Source organism: Hylobates moloch, unplaced genomic scaffold (genome assembly GCF_009828535.3).
Source record: "Hylobates moloch isolate HMO894 unplaced genomic scaffold, HMol_V3 SCAFFOLD_10, whole genome shotgun sequence".
Classification (NCBI taxonomy): Eukaryota; Metazoa; Chordata; class Mammalia; order Primates; family Hylobatidae; genus Hylobates; species Hylobates moloch.
The window spans coordinates 68,673,195-68,685,634 of record NW_026652285.1 but is presented as its reverse complement, the minus strand read 5'-3'; positions in this window follow the sequence as shown (position 1 = coordinate 68,685,634).

The window sequence follows — 12,440 nt, the reverse complement described above, 5'->3', positions numbered from 1 at the left end:
CCAAACATACACAAAATAATCAGTGTAGTATAATGTGTCCCATGTACTCATCACCCAGATTCAGCAATTATCATCATTCTTGTTTCATTTCTAACTCCATCTTCTCCCCATTCCCCACTGGAGCTTTTAAATTCTATTTTTTAGGTAAAGTTTATGTACATTCAAATATGCAAATCTTAGCTGTACAATTTTGACAAATAGACACAGAAGTGTGATTTGATCACCCTGGAAATTTCTAGAGTTCTCACACTGTAGACTAGTTTTACCTGTAATGGACTTTTATATACATGAATTCATACAGGATGGGTTCTTTTGGGTCTGGCTTATTTTACTCAGTGTCATGTCTGTGAAATTTACCCATGTTGTTGCATTTACTCCTTTTTATTGTTGAGTATTATTTCAGTAGGAATATATCACAATTTGTTGATCTATTCTCCTTTTGAAAGACATTTGGTTTTACAGCTTGGGTTTTTATGCATAATGCTGCTATGAACGTTTTTGCTTAAGTATTTTTGTGGACATATGTTTTCATTTCTCTTAGGTTTATACCCACCAGTGGATTTGCTGGGTCAGAGGGTTGGTACATTAAACATTTTATTTTAACTTAAAACATATAAAAGTATATTCCTTTGCCAATCTTTAGATGTAGGGCCAAGTCCTTTCCTTTAAATGTGGGGCCACTGATTGGAATTGCAGCTTGTCTTTCTTACATAAATCACACTCATCTAATGCACTAGCTATAATATGTAGTTTTGATTTCCTTAAAGTGGAATGAGAACTTAGTGACACTTGAAAGACATCTGAATGCAGAATTCTTTTGGATTTTCAAAATCACCCCAACAATCTTTTATAGATATTATGTTGACACCTATATCTACAATAATAACTTTTATTGATTTGTTCCTTAAGTTTTCATAATAATAGTAACTCTCTTTTCTTTTCTTTCTTTTTTTTTTTTTTTTTTTTTGAGGTGGAGTCTCGCTCTGTTGCCCAGGCTGGAGTGCAATGGCATGATCTGTGCTCACTGCAACCTCTGCCTCCCGGGTTCAAACGATTCTTCTGCCTCAGCCTCCCGAGTAGCTGGGACTACAGGCATGCACTACCACGCCTGGCTGATTTTTGTATTTTTAGTGGAGATGGAGTTTCACCATATTGGCCAGGATGGTCTCGAACTCCTGACCTCGTGATCTGCCCGCCTCAGCCTCCCAAAGTGCTGGGATTACAGGCGTGCGCCACTGCACCCGGCCAGTAACTCTCTTTTCATGCCAAGGCTTTATTGGCTTATATATTTTTAATTCAACTGTGTAATTATAATAAATACAGCTTACATTGACAGATTTGGAAACAACACGTCTCTTCATAAGCACAACTCACCTAGAAGGAAGAAATGAAAGCGAGCATGACAGACAGTGGCTTCATACTTGTTAGTAGATGTTAGTAAGCATGTTCGCTGATTTGCGGTCAATATGTTTTGCAATAGGAACAAAGAGTACCAGTTTGTTCTGGTTACTATTGCTGGATAATAAATTGTTCCCAAATTTTGCAGCTCAAAGCATCATTTTATTAGGCTAATGAATTCGGCAGGTTGTTAATTTGGATAGAGAATGGTGGAAAAGACTTGTATCTGCTTCAAGATGTGGAACCTCAATTGGGAAGGCTAGCTGAATGGGAGTGACAATGGCTGGGGACTAGAGTCATCTGGATGTCTCTTTATTCACACATCTGGCAATTGATGTGAACTATTGGCTGGGGCCTCAGCTGAGGCTCTCAGCTGAAGCCTTTCCATATGGCTTGGGCTTCCTTGCAGCATAGCTATCTTCTTACATGACAACTCAGGGCTTCAACAGTGAATGTCCCAGTAAATTTGTAGAAATTGCAGTGTTGTCTTTTTTGACTTAGTGCAGAGTTACTTTTATTGGTTACAAATAGATGATAATGAATATCTTTTCATGAGTATTCTTTTTTGCCATCCATGTATATTCTTTGATGAATTGTCTGTTCAAGTCTTTTGACCATTTTTAAATTGAATTTTTAATTTTCTTTGTATAGAGTTTAGAGAGTTCTCTATGTATTCTGGATGATGCAAGTCCTGTGTCAGATACGATATTGAAAATTTTTTCCCCGTCTGTGGCTTTTCCTTTCATGCTCTTATCAGGGTCTTGAGAGCAAATGTTTTTAATTTGATGAAATCCAATTGATCAATATTTTCTTTTATAGATTATATGTTTGGTGTCATATCTGCAAATTCTGTGCCTAACCCTAGGTCACAAATAATTTCTCCTATGTTTTCCTTTAAAAGTCTTTTTGTTTGTTTGTTTTTAGAAACAGGGCCTCACTCTGTCATCCAGGCTGGAGTGCAGTGGCATGATCATAGGTCACTACAGACTTGAACTCCTGGACTCAGGTAATCCTCCTACCTCAGCCTTCCAAGTAGCTGGGACTACAGGCATGTGCAACCATGTCTGCTTAATTAGTTTTTTTTTCTTTTGTAGAGACAGGGTCTTGCTATATTGCCCAGGCTGGTTTCAAACTCCTGGTCTCAAGCAATCCTCCTGCCTCAGCCTCCTAAAGTACTGGGATTAAAGATATGTGCTGCTGAGGTGGCCTTCTCTAAGTATTTTATAGTTTTATATTTTACACATAGATCTATGATCCATTTTTAGTTGCTTTTTGAATAATATGTGAAGTTTAGGTTGAAGTTCATGTCCAAGTATTCAAACACCATTTGTTGAAATGACTATCCCTTTCCAACTGATTTGTCATTGCATCTTTGTCGAAAATCAGTTGGCCATCCTTGTGTGGGTCTATTTCAGAACTCTCTATTTTGTCATTGGTTTATGTCTCTATAACTTTGTCAATACCACATTATCTTAATTACTGTAGTTATAGTAAGTCTTAAAATCAGGTAATACAATTCCTCCAACTTTATTCTTTTTAAAAACTGTTTTAATGATTTGGTTACTTAGCTTTTCCATCTAAATTTTAGATTTAGTTTGTCTATATTTGTAAAAAACTCCATTAGGATTTTAATAAGAATTATGTTAACCTGTAAATTAATTTGAGAATTGATACCTTTACTATATTGACATCTTTGCTATATTGAGTCTTAGCAATCCATGAACATGGTATGCCTCTCCATTTATTTACATCTTAATTGATTTATTTTAGGTTTTGTAGTTTTTAGCATACAGATGCTGTACATGTTTTGTTAGATATATACTTAACTCTATTTTCTGTCCTTCTTTCCTTTCTTTTCCTAGCAATGATAAACAGTATTGTGTTTTAAATTTCAGTTTCCCATTGTCCACTGATAGTTTATGGAAATATATTGATTTTTGCATTCTGACCCTGTATCGTGTGGCTTTGCTAAATCCATTTATTAGTTCTAAGAGGTTTTTTTGGTAGATTTCTTGGAATTTTTTACGTAGACAGTCAAGTCATCTGAAAATAAGGACAAGCCCCTCCCCTGCCCCTTTCCAATCTGTATGCCTTTTTTTTTTCTTGCCTTATTGCACTGGCTAGGACTTCCAGTCCTATGTTGAATAGGAATGGTGAAAACAGAAATTCTTGCCTAGTTCCCAATCTTAGGGGAAAGCATTTAGCCTTTATCATTAAGTTTAATGGTAGTTACAGGTAGAAAACATCACTTTTAATGACTGCTTAATACTCTGAAATATTCAGTCAATGTTCTTTTGGGCATTTAGGTTGTTTCCTATTTTTTGCTAGTATAAGCAATGTTTCAATAAATGCCCATATGGAAAAATCTTTATGCACATCATAATTACCCTCCAAGTGTCCACACTCTCTGTTTTCCCCTTTTTACTAAGGATGAATGATCTCATCCAAGGCCTATGGTCCTCTGTTTTCTATCCCATATCACCTGTAACTATCTCCTCTCCTTTCCTCACCATCAGTTTCTCTCCAACTCCTGGATCATTTGCATGAGCATCCAAACAAGCTCTAGCATATACTATTAAACAAATATTCCCTCCTTATTTCCACATCATCTTGCAGCTGCTGCTCCTCTCTGTTTCCCTTCATGAAACTTCTTGAGTTTTTCTTTGTCACAGTCTCTACTTCCTCACTTCACATTCTCTCCTCAACCCACTAATTAGCCTTTGTTCTCACCTCTCCATGGAGAATATGCTTGTCAAGGTCAGCAATGACCCTTATGTTGCCAATCCAATGGTCACTTCTTGGTTCTTATTTTAGCTGTCACTGACTCTTCTTGGAACACTTTCTTCATGTTACTTCATGACATCACACTCTAATTTCCTTGTAACTCACTGGCTGCTCCAGAACACATCTACTAACTTATCCTGCCACCAGCCATGGCATCAGGATTGTGCTAGATTGGTAAAATGAACTTGGAATTTTTTTTATTTGTTTCTATCCTACAGAACAGTTTAAATAGCAGAAATATTTTCAATTCCTTGGAGATTTAACATGTCTCTAAACTGCCTGGGCCAGCATATTTTTAAAGAGGTGATTCTTAATGTAATCAGTTTATTTCACTGCTATTGACAATTGAGATTTTGTTTTCTTTTGCCCAATTTGTCCTTGCTTGTTGGATAGTGACTTAAAACATGGACTATTGGCTTAGAAGTTTTTTATGTTGAAGGGTCCTTTCTTTCCATTCTAGTTTATTCTATTTTAGTTAGGCGTAGAGAATTATGTTGTTAAGGAGAATGAGGATGTTTGCAATGTTCATCAATGACTGTCTCACACAGACTTTGGGATTAAGGGAAATAAAAGGAAGTTTGAAGTAACTCAGCCTTTTAGCAACAAAACTGCCCTCAATTACCAGGAAAAATCAGCCCTGAATCCAAGCACTAGTTTTAAAACTCTTGAAGCTGCAAACCTGTTTGGATAAGCAATGCATAATCGAACTTTTCTTCTTCCTTAAAAAATATATAAATGTATAGGGACAAACATGAATTTGAGCCCAAACCATGATCCAAACCATGGACGTTGAACTTGTAAAGTTCTGGGGAAAATGAGACAACTGTTTGGGAACCACTCAAGAGGAAGAATTTACCAGGATGGCTTTGAAGAGTCATTGTTGGGAGAATTTCCCAGTGTGGTCAGTTGGGAGGAACCGCCATAGACTTCTGCTGACACTCCACCCTCCTGGCAGAACGAGGGAAGAACGGGCTTGCCATTTACACTCATGACCCAATTCACTGGTTGCTGTCTTCCAGGGACTTCCTTGCCTACTCTCAATCCCATTTGTCCATATTTGCTGCTGGCTCTGGATGCAGGAATAGCCAAGGGAGAGGGAGATGCTACACTAAGGGTGTTGGTGCTGTAGGGAGGCTAGCCCCAAAGGGCTCATTGTGCTAAGTTTACAGATGAGAAAACTGAGGCTCAGATAAGTTAAAAGGCTGCTGGAATTTTACCCTGAGTTAGAACCAAGTCCAGAATCATTACAACATGGGTCTTGAATCTGAAGATGCTTTACTGACTACCCCCAAAAAGAGAAATTTGCATGCGTGGCAATTTTCAGGAGCTGGGGATTGGGGGCTCAGGGGATGTGTATAATCCAGGCACTACCTCCCCTAGTGGCCAATGGGAACATTTTCAGCAAGACTAAACCATTTCGGCTGGGGTCCCGAAATTAGAGAGATGAGGAAGATTAGGGGCACTAACCAATGTGTCATGAGTAGTGGTAGGCGTGTTAGTCACTGACCAAGGCCATGAGTTGATTCCTAAAAAGGGGAAATAAATTTATGGTTTAGGATTTCTATTTAAGAATGTTTTAGGGATAGTCTTCTGGGGGGAGGGGCTAGATGTGCCATTTTATTTAGATGGTGTGTTTCCTGGGGTGGCTGAGGGTATGGGAAGATGGGATTTTTGACGGTCTGACTTTCCCCAAGTGTCCCCTGGTGTTTCCATTGCTTGGTGTTGATTGTTGGGGTGTAGAGCAATTGATTGTCCCTAAACATTTTTGAGGATGCCTGGGTATGGAGGACAGTGCTGTTTGTGGACTTTCAGCTGCCCACCTCTCTGCTTTGGTCTGCTTAAACCATTGATTTTCAAACAAGACCATGCCCTAGAATCACTGGGACAAGTTGAAAAATAAAGATTTGCAGGCTCTACTCCTGACCACCTGTAGCCTCTTTCTCCAAGGAGTACTACGCCCAGAGACCTGAGGTTTGTTGTTTTTTAGGTAGAAATGGTTTTATTGAGGTGACATTGACATACTACGTACAATAAGTACATATTAAAATTGCCTAACTTGACACGTTTTGAAACGATCACAATCAATCACAATGACTACAATATTGATCACCCCTCACCCACCCCAACATCCTTGTGCCTTTTGAAATATGTCCTTCCTGCCCCATCCCAAACTCTGGTGATGACTGATTTGCTCTGACACTATAGATTCATTTGCATTTCCTAGAAGCTTATGGGATGGAACCACACAGTAGGCATTCTTCTTAGTCTGGCTTCTTGCACTGAACATTAATTGTTTTGAGAGTCACCCATGTTGTTGGCCGGGCCCGGTGATTCACGCCTGTAATCCCAGCACTTTGGGAGGCTAAGGCGGGTGGATCACCGGAGGTCAGGAGTTCTAGACCAGCCTGGCCAACATGGTGAAACCCTGCCTGTACTAAAAATACAAAAATTAGCCGGGCGTGGTGGCGGGCACCTGTAATCCCAGGTACTCAGGGTGGCCAAGGCAGGAGAATCGCTTGAACCTGGGAGGCAGAGGTTGCAGTGAGCCAAGATCGCTCCATTGCACTCCAGCCTGGGGGACAAGAGTGAGACTTTGTCTCAAAAAAAAAAGAGAGTCACCCATATTATTGTGTGCACAACATTCCTTTCTTTTTCTTTTTCTTTCTTTTTGTGTGTGTGTGTGTGTGTGTGTGTGTGTGTGTGTTAGGGGGGCGGTTTGGAGTCTTGCTCCTTGGCCCAGCCTGGAGTGCAGTGGTGCAGTCTCAGCTAACTGCAACCTCTGCCTCCCAGGTTCTAGCAATTCTCCTGCCTCAGCCCCTCCTAGCAGCTGAGATTACAGGTGCGGGCTACTATACCCAGGTAATTTTTGTATTTTTGTATTTTTAGTAGAGACGGGGTTTCACCATGTTGGCCAGGCTGGTCTCAGACACCTGACCTCAGGTGATCCGCCTGCCTCAGTCTCCCAAAGTGCTGGGATTACAGGCATGAGCCACTGCGCCTGGCCGTTTTTTTTTTCCTCCTGAGACAGGGTCTCACTCTGTTGCCCAGCCTGGGTGAGCTGAGATTGCATCACTCCAGCCTCAACCTCCTGGGCTCAAGTGATCCTCCTGCCTCAGCCTCCCAAGTAGCTGAGATTATAGGCCTGTGTCACCACACCTGGCTTTTTTTTTTTTTTTTTTTTTTTTTGTAGAGATGGGATTTCTTCATGCTGCTCAGGCTGGTCTCCAACTCCTGGGCTCAGATGATCTGCCCACCTTGGCCTCCCAAAGTGCTGAAATTACAGGTGTGTAATCTCATCATGCCCGGCCAGTGCATTCCTTTTTACTCCTGAGTAATATTTCTTGGACTGTCTGTACTACAAATTATTTATTCATTCAGCTGTTGGTGGACATTTGGGTCGTTTCCACTTGGGTGCTATTACAAACAAAGCAGTTATGAGCAGTCAGGTTCAAATCTTTGTATAGACAGATGTTTTCGTTTTTCTTGAGTAAATACCTAGGAGTAGAATGGCTGGGTCAGATGACAGGTGTATGTTTAAAATTTTACGAAACTCCAAACTGTTTTCCAAAGGCAGGGGGTCATACCATTTTATATTTCTACCAACAATGAATGAGGAACTCAGCCCTCCTAGGGCCGAGTCTGGCGACTGTGACCGTATTCCAGACGCTTTATAATCCTGCTGTTTTTTTTCCTGTGAGCAAAAAAGTTATAAAGGAATGAGGTCTAGGAAAGATGGTTCTAGTTGAACCAAAATCTTTTATCCAGGGTGAGGGCATACAAACTGCAAGGGGCCTGGGTCGGGGAGGTAGAGAAGTGCCCGCCTCTTCCGACCTCTCAGGTGCGTGTGAGCCGACGCTCCGCTAGGGGGCGCGGGAGAGCAGGCCACCCCCCGCGTGGCTCTCAGAGTCCGAGGGTTTCCTCCGGGTCCGCCGCCTTCTGCCCACAGTAAGGAGTCACTTTCCCAACTGGCGGGGAGCGGGGGAGTCACTTTCCTAATTGGCGCGGGCGGGTTGGGGGGGCCTGCTGAGCCGCATCTGCCACAGTCACGAAGCTTTCTTAGCACCTCCTGGAGTTCAAGGAAAATCCAGAAGCAGCTCTTTCCTTGAAGGAAGACGTTCACAGCATAGCACCCACGAAGAGGGTGCGGCTTCCCCCTCTCACCCTTCTGGGTCTCGGCCGATCGCCTCACAGTTGGGCGCGTGGCCCATCCTGCAGGAGGGCGCAGGCATGCATAACGCCTGCCGAGGAGCGCTGCTCCTACGCCCCAGGCGTGGCCCCCGCAGGACGGGCAGTGACCCCGGTGGCCCGGCCCTTAGGGCGTGCGAGTTGACCGTGCCCCTTCTCCAGGACGCGCGTCCGGCGGCTGGGTTTTCGAATGCGCGGCTGTGAACGGCTCCTTGGCGAGAAGGCACAGCCTCCGCAGGCCGGAAGCCACGCGCCCACCAAAGGCACTAGGAGCAGGGCGGAGAGTACTGCGGGTCAGACGAGCGAGGCCCTCGGGGAGGCGCCCAGAGGAGCGGGGCAGCGCGGCTGCAGCGCGGGTCGTGTCCGCGGACGCTGTTCAGGCCCCACTGTGGGCTGCTGCCCCTGGGCTGCCCTCTGGCTCCGTGGAGTGCGCGGGGTGCGGGAGGGCTCTGCTGCTTCCACCCCAGAAACCCGGGTCAGCGTTGGGAGCTGCACTGGGCGGCAGCGGAGAACATTAGAAGGGACAGGGTTTGGGTTAAAATCTAACTCTCGGCCAGGCGTGGTGGCTCAAGCCTATCCCACCACTTTGGGAGGCCGAAGCGGGCGGATCACAATGTCAAGAAATCGAGACCAGCCCGGCCAACATGGTGACACCTCATCTCTATTAAAAATACAAAAATTAGCCAGGCGTGGTGGTGAGCGCCTGTAGTCCCAGCTACTCAGGAGGCTGAGGCAGGAGACCCTCTTGAACCCAGGAGGCGGAGGTTGCAGTGAGCCAAGATCGAGCCACTGCACTCCAGCCTGGCGACAGAGCGAGACTCCGTCAAAAAAAAAAAAAAAAAAATCTATCCCTCATGATCTTGCCTTCTGTGCGTGTGTCTTTGCGTCAGGGGCGGGGAAAGCCTGTATCACACACATCGCCTAGTGTGGTCTTTACAACACAGGCTTTAATTATTTTTCTCATTTCGCAGCTGAGAACAGAGAATTTCAGCAACTTGCCCAGAGTGCCAGAGCCAGACCTTAAAGGTAGGGCTTGTGACTCCGCATTAGGAACGTTCTCCTCCCCTGGATGGACCCGATGCCCCGCACTAATAATCTTGAGCCGGAATTCAGCAACGCAGTGGTGACATTGAACCTTTCGCCTCGCGGAGGAGGCGCCGGCGGGGGCAGGGGACGGCCGCCAGGGGGCAGTGTGGCTCCGTGCCTCGGCTCCCGCTCCCGCTCCCAGACCCGCGCCCCGCCCCCGCCGGCGCTGAGCCCTCCAGCCCTGCTCCGCGTTCTTAGCAGCATCGCCAGGCGTGAAAGAGGTTGGACTCAGGGCTACGTCTTCCAGTAGTTAAAAAACAGGGGGCCGAGGCCCCCACAGTTAAAGTGGGCGAGAGAGCAGCTTCCGGCATCTATGGCGATGCTGGCCTTTTTTTGCCTAGATGCAGCCAGGTCTGCCCGTCGGCCCAGTTCGCACGGAGAGGCCCACCTCCAGCCTTGGCCTCAAGAGGGACCAGGCACAAACCTTACCTTGACAATGTTTCCAGCAACACTTCGCTGGGACAACTAGTCAGTGTGGTCAACCAGGCTAGGACAACTAGTCAGTGTGGTCACCCTTGTGGTCGTTCTTATGGGGAGTTTGGTTCTTATGGGGAACTTGGTAAGACTTGGGTGTAAGCCAGTAGTTGCATTAGTAGTTTTTGTAGCTTATTTTGTTTTACTAACAGTGATAGTGAGATTTTGCTTGTTTTTTTTTTTTTTTTCTTCTGGACTGATCCAAACGGAATGCTGAAGTTCTATCTCCATCCGGAAGACCTGGGCTGTGGCCTCCCGGGCTCTCTGGGCAGGGGCATCTGCAGGTCCCCACTCTGGTGGGCACCCTGCTGAGAGTCTGCTCGTACCCTGGGTGGATGCACCAGCTGTAGCTTTCAGCTGAAAAGAAACATGCTCTGCTCTGGCTTATGTCTGGCTGAGCTCTGGAAGGGCGGGCCCCTCTCAGCGAGCTGGGGGGCCCGCGCTGACGAAGATGACCCGCAGGCCTTATCAGCACTTATCTTTCAGTAAAGCCTGAGAGGCCAGCTTTGTGTCTGGGACCCTGGGAGCTCAGGAGGGCAGCTCAGCTTTTGTTCCTTGTTCTTCTCCAGCTGTTGGGAACTTTGCTGACAGCAAAAATCTACTCCATGGATTCACAGCACAGGCTATGACCAGGGACATATTTTTGTCCTAAAACATTTTTTTTTCTGATTATAAAGTTAATGACCATTTTCTTTTCTAACTTTTTATTTTGAAATAATTTGAAGCTTCTAAAAGCAGTTTAAAAATTATGCAAATAGTTCACATGCACCCTTCACCCACATTGATGCCCTATAAATGCCTTGGTTTATATTTCCCCCCAAAATAACCACAGGCTCCTGACTGAATCAGGAAATTAACATTGATATAGTTCTGTTATCCTCCACAGACCTTCATCATATTACCCCTAGGCCCATGAATGGGCCTTTGCTGAATCACACCTTGGGTTAGTTACTGCGTCTCTTTAGTCTCCTCTAATCTGGAACACTTTCTCAGTTTTTCTTTATTTTTTCATGCCTTGGACATTTTTTGAGCATATGGACCAGTTATCTTGTAGGAAGTCCCTGAACTTGGGCTTATCTGATGTTCCCTCAGGGCTTATCTGATGTTCCCTCAGGATCAGACTGTTCGGAATCCGAGGGGCGGTGCTGGGTTCTTCCTGGTGCGCCCCCACCCCTGCCCCCGCCAGGGAGCAGCTGTTACCCACGTGAGCCGTTCCTGGAGATGTCACCTTTATCACTTGGTTAGGTGATGTCTGCTGTGTTCTGCAGTGTAAAGTGATTATACTTTGTGGGGAGATACTTGCAGACTTTGTGATTATCTTATTTCTGAAACATTTTAGAGAATTTGAAAAGTATAGTCAAGAAGAAGGGCAAAGAATCCCTCCTGGCTCCCCGCCTGGAGATAAGCACTGTCTCCATGCTGACTCCGTGCTCTTCTTCCTTTCCCTGGAGCCTCTGCTCTCTTTGGGATCCTCTAACCCTGCTGGAAGGACGTGTTCCTGTGGCCGATAAGCCTCACGTGGCCTCTCCCATCCCCTGTCCCGTTCCTCTGGGGGTGCTGTGGAGATTCCGTCTGAAACAGAGGTGTGATTCTAATAGAATTTTTAGGTCTAGCCCAGGGAGGAGGGAGAAGTTTTAAGTGGAGCCTTTTAGCTCCTCCAGAATTCAACATCCTGGAGCCTCCTTCCAGGAGGACAAGGGGAAAATTAAGGCAGCCACTCAGAAGGTCTGGGCTCCAGTCGCTTGGGAACTAAGGAAGGGCCTGGGGCTGACCTTGGGCTCACAGAGGGCACCAGGGAACTCAGTGCCTCCTGCTCATCCTCCTGGAGAGGCCTGAGAGGAAGGAGGGAAGGTAAGTGCTAAGGAGCCCCATCCCATGGGAACTCAGGGAAACTTGCCTCTCAGAATCATCTAACCCAAGAGGCAAGGGAGGTGGGGTATGTATACAGCAAGTCTTAAGAGTAGTCGATTCAGGGATGCTAGTGGAGGTGGTCGGTGTGTGTCAGTTCCCAGGCCTTCTTGCCACCTGCAGGCATATGGTGAGAGTGACCTCTGAGGTTCTGGGGGAAAACTCTCAGGCCAGAGGTACAGATGTGGCTGAGGGAACCCAGAGTTGTGGGGTACAGGTGGGACACTGAACATAGTCCATAGACCCTGACTCAAGTGCTGGTGATCCAAGTGCTGTATGAGTGAAGGCAATGGAGGACTTATGAGCTGGATCTCATGGGGTCATGGACATGGTTACTGAAGTCGAAAATGGTTATTTACAAAAGAGTCTCAAGATCTTGAAGCAGATGAAAATGGTTTTTAATCACCATTAGCCAAACTGGTCAGATGAGCAGGAAATGCTTTCCTGTGGATGGAATAGACTGCAGACGTTTCATTTTGAGGGCACCCTCCAGATCCTGTCTGGAGAATAGGCTGAGTTGTCTCCGTAACACATGGAGGTGAGCTGGTTATCCAGAGCATAGTGGAAAGGTCATGGCAGCAGGGAAGGTACAGAGTGCAGTCAGC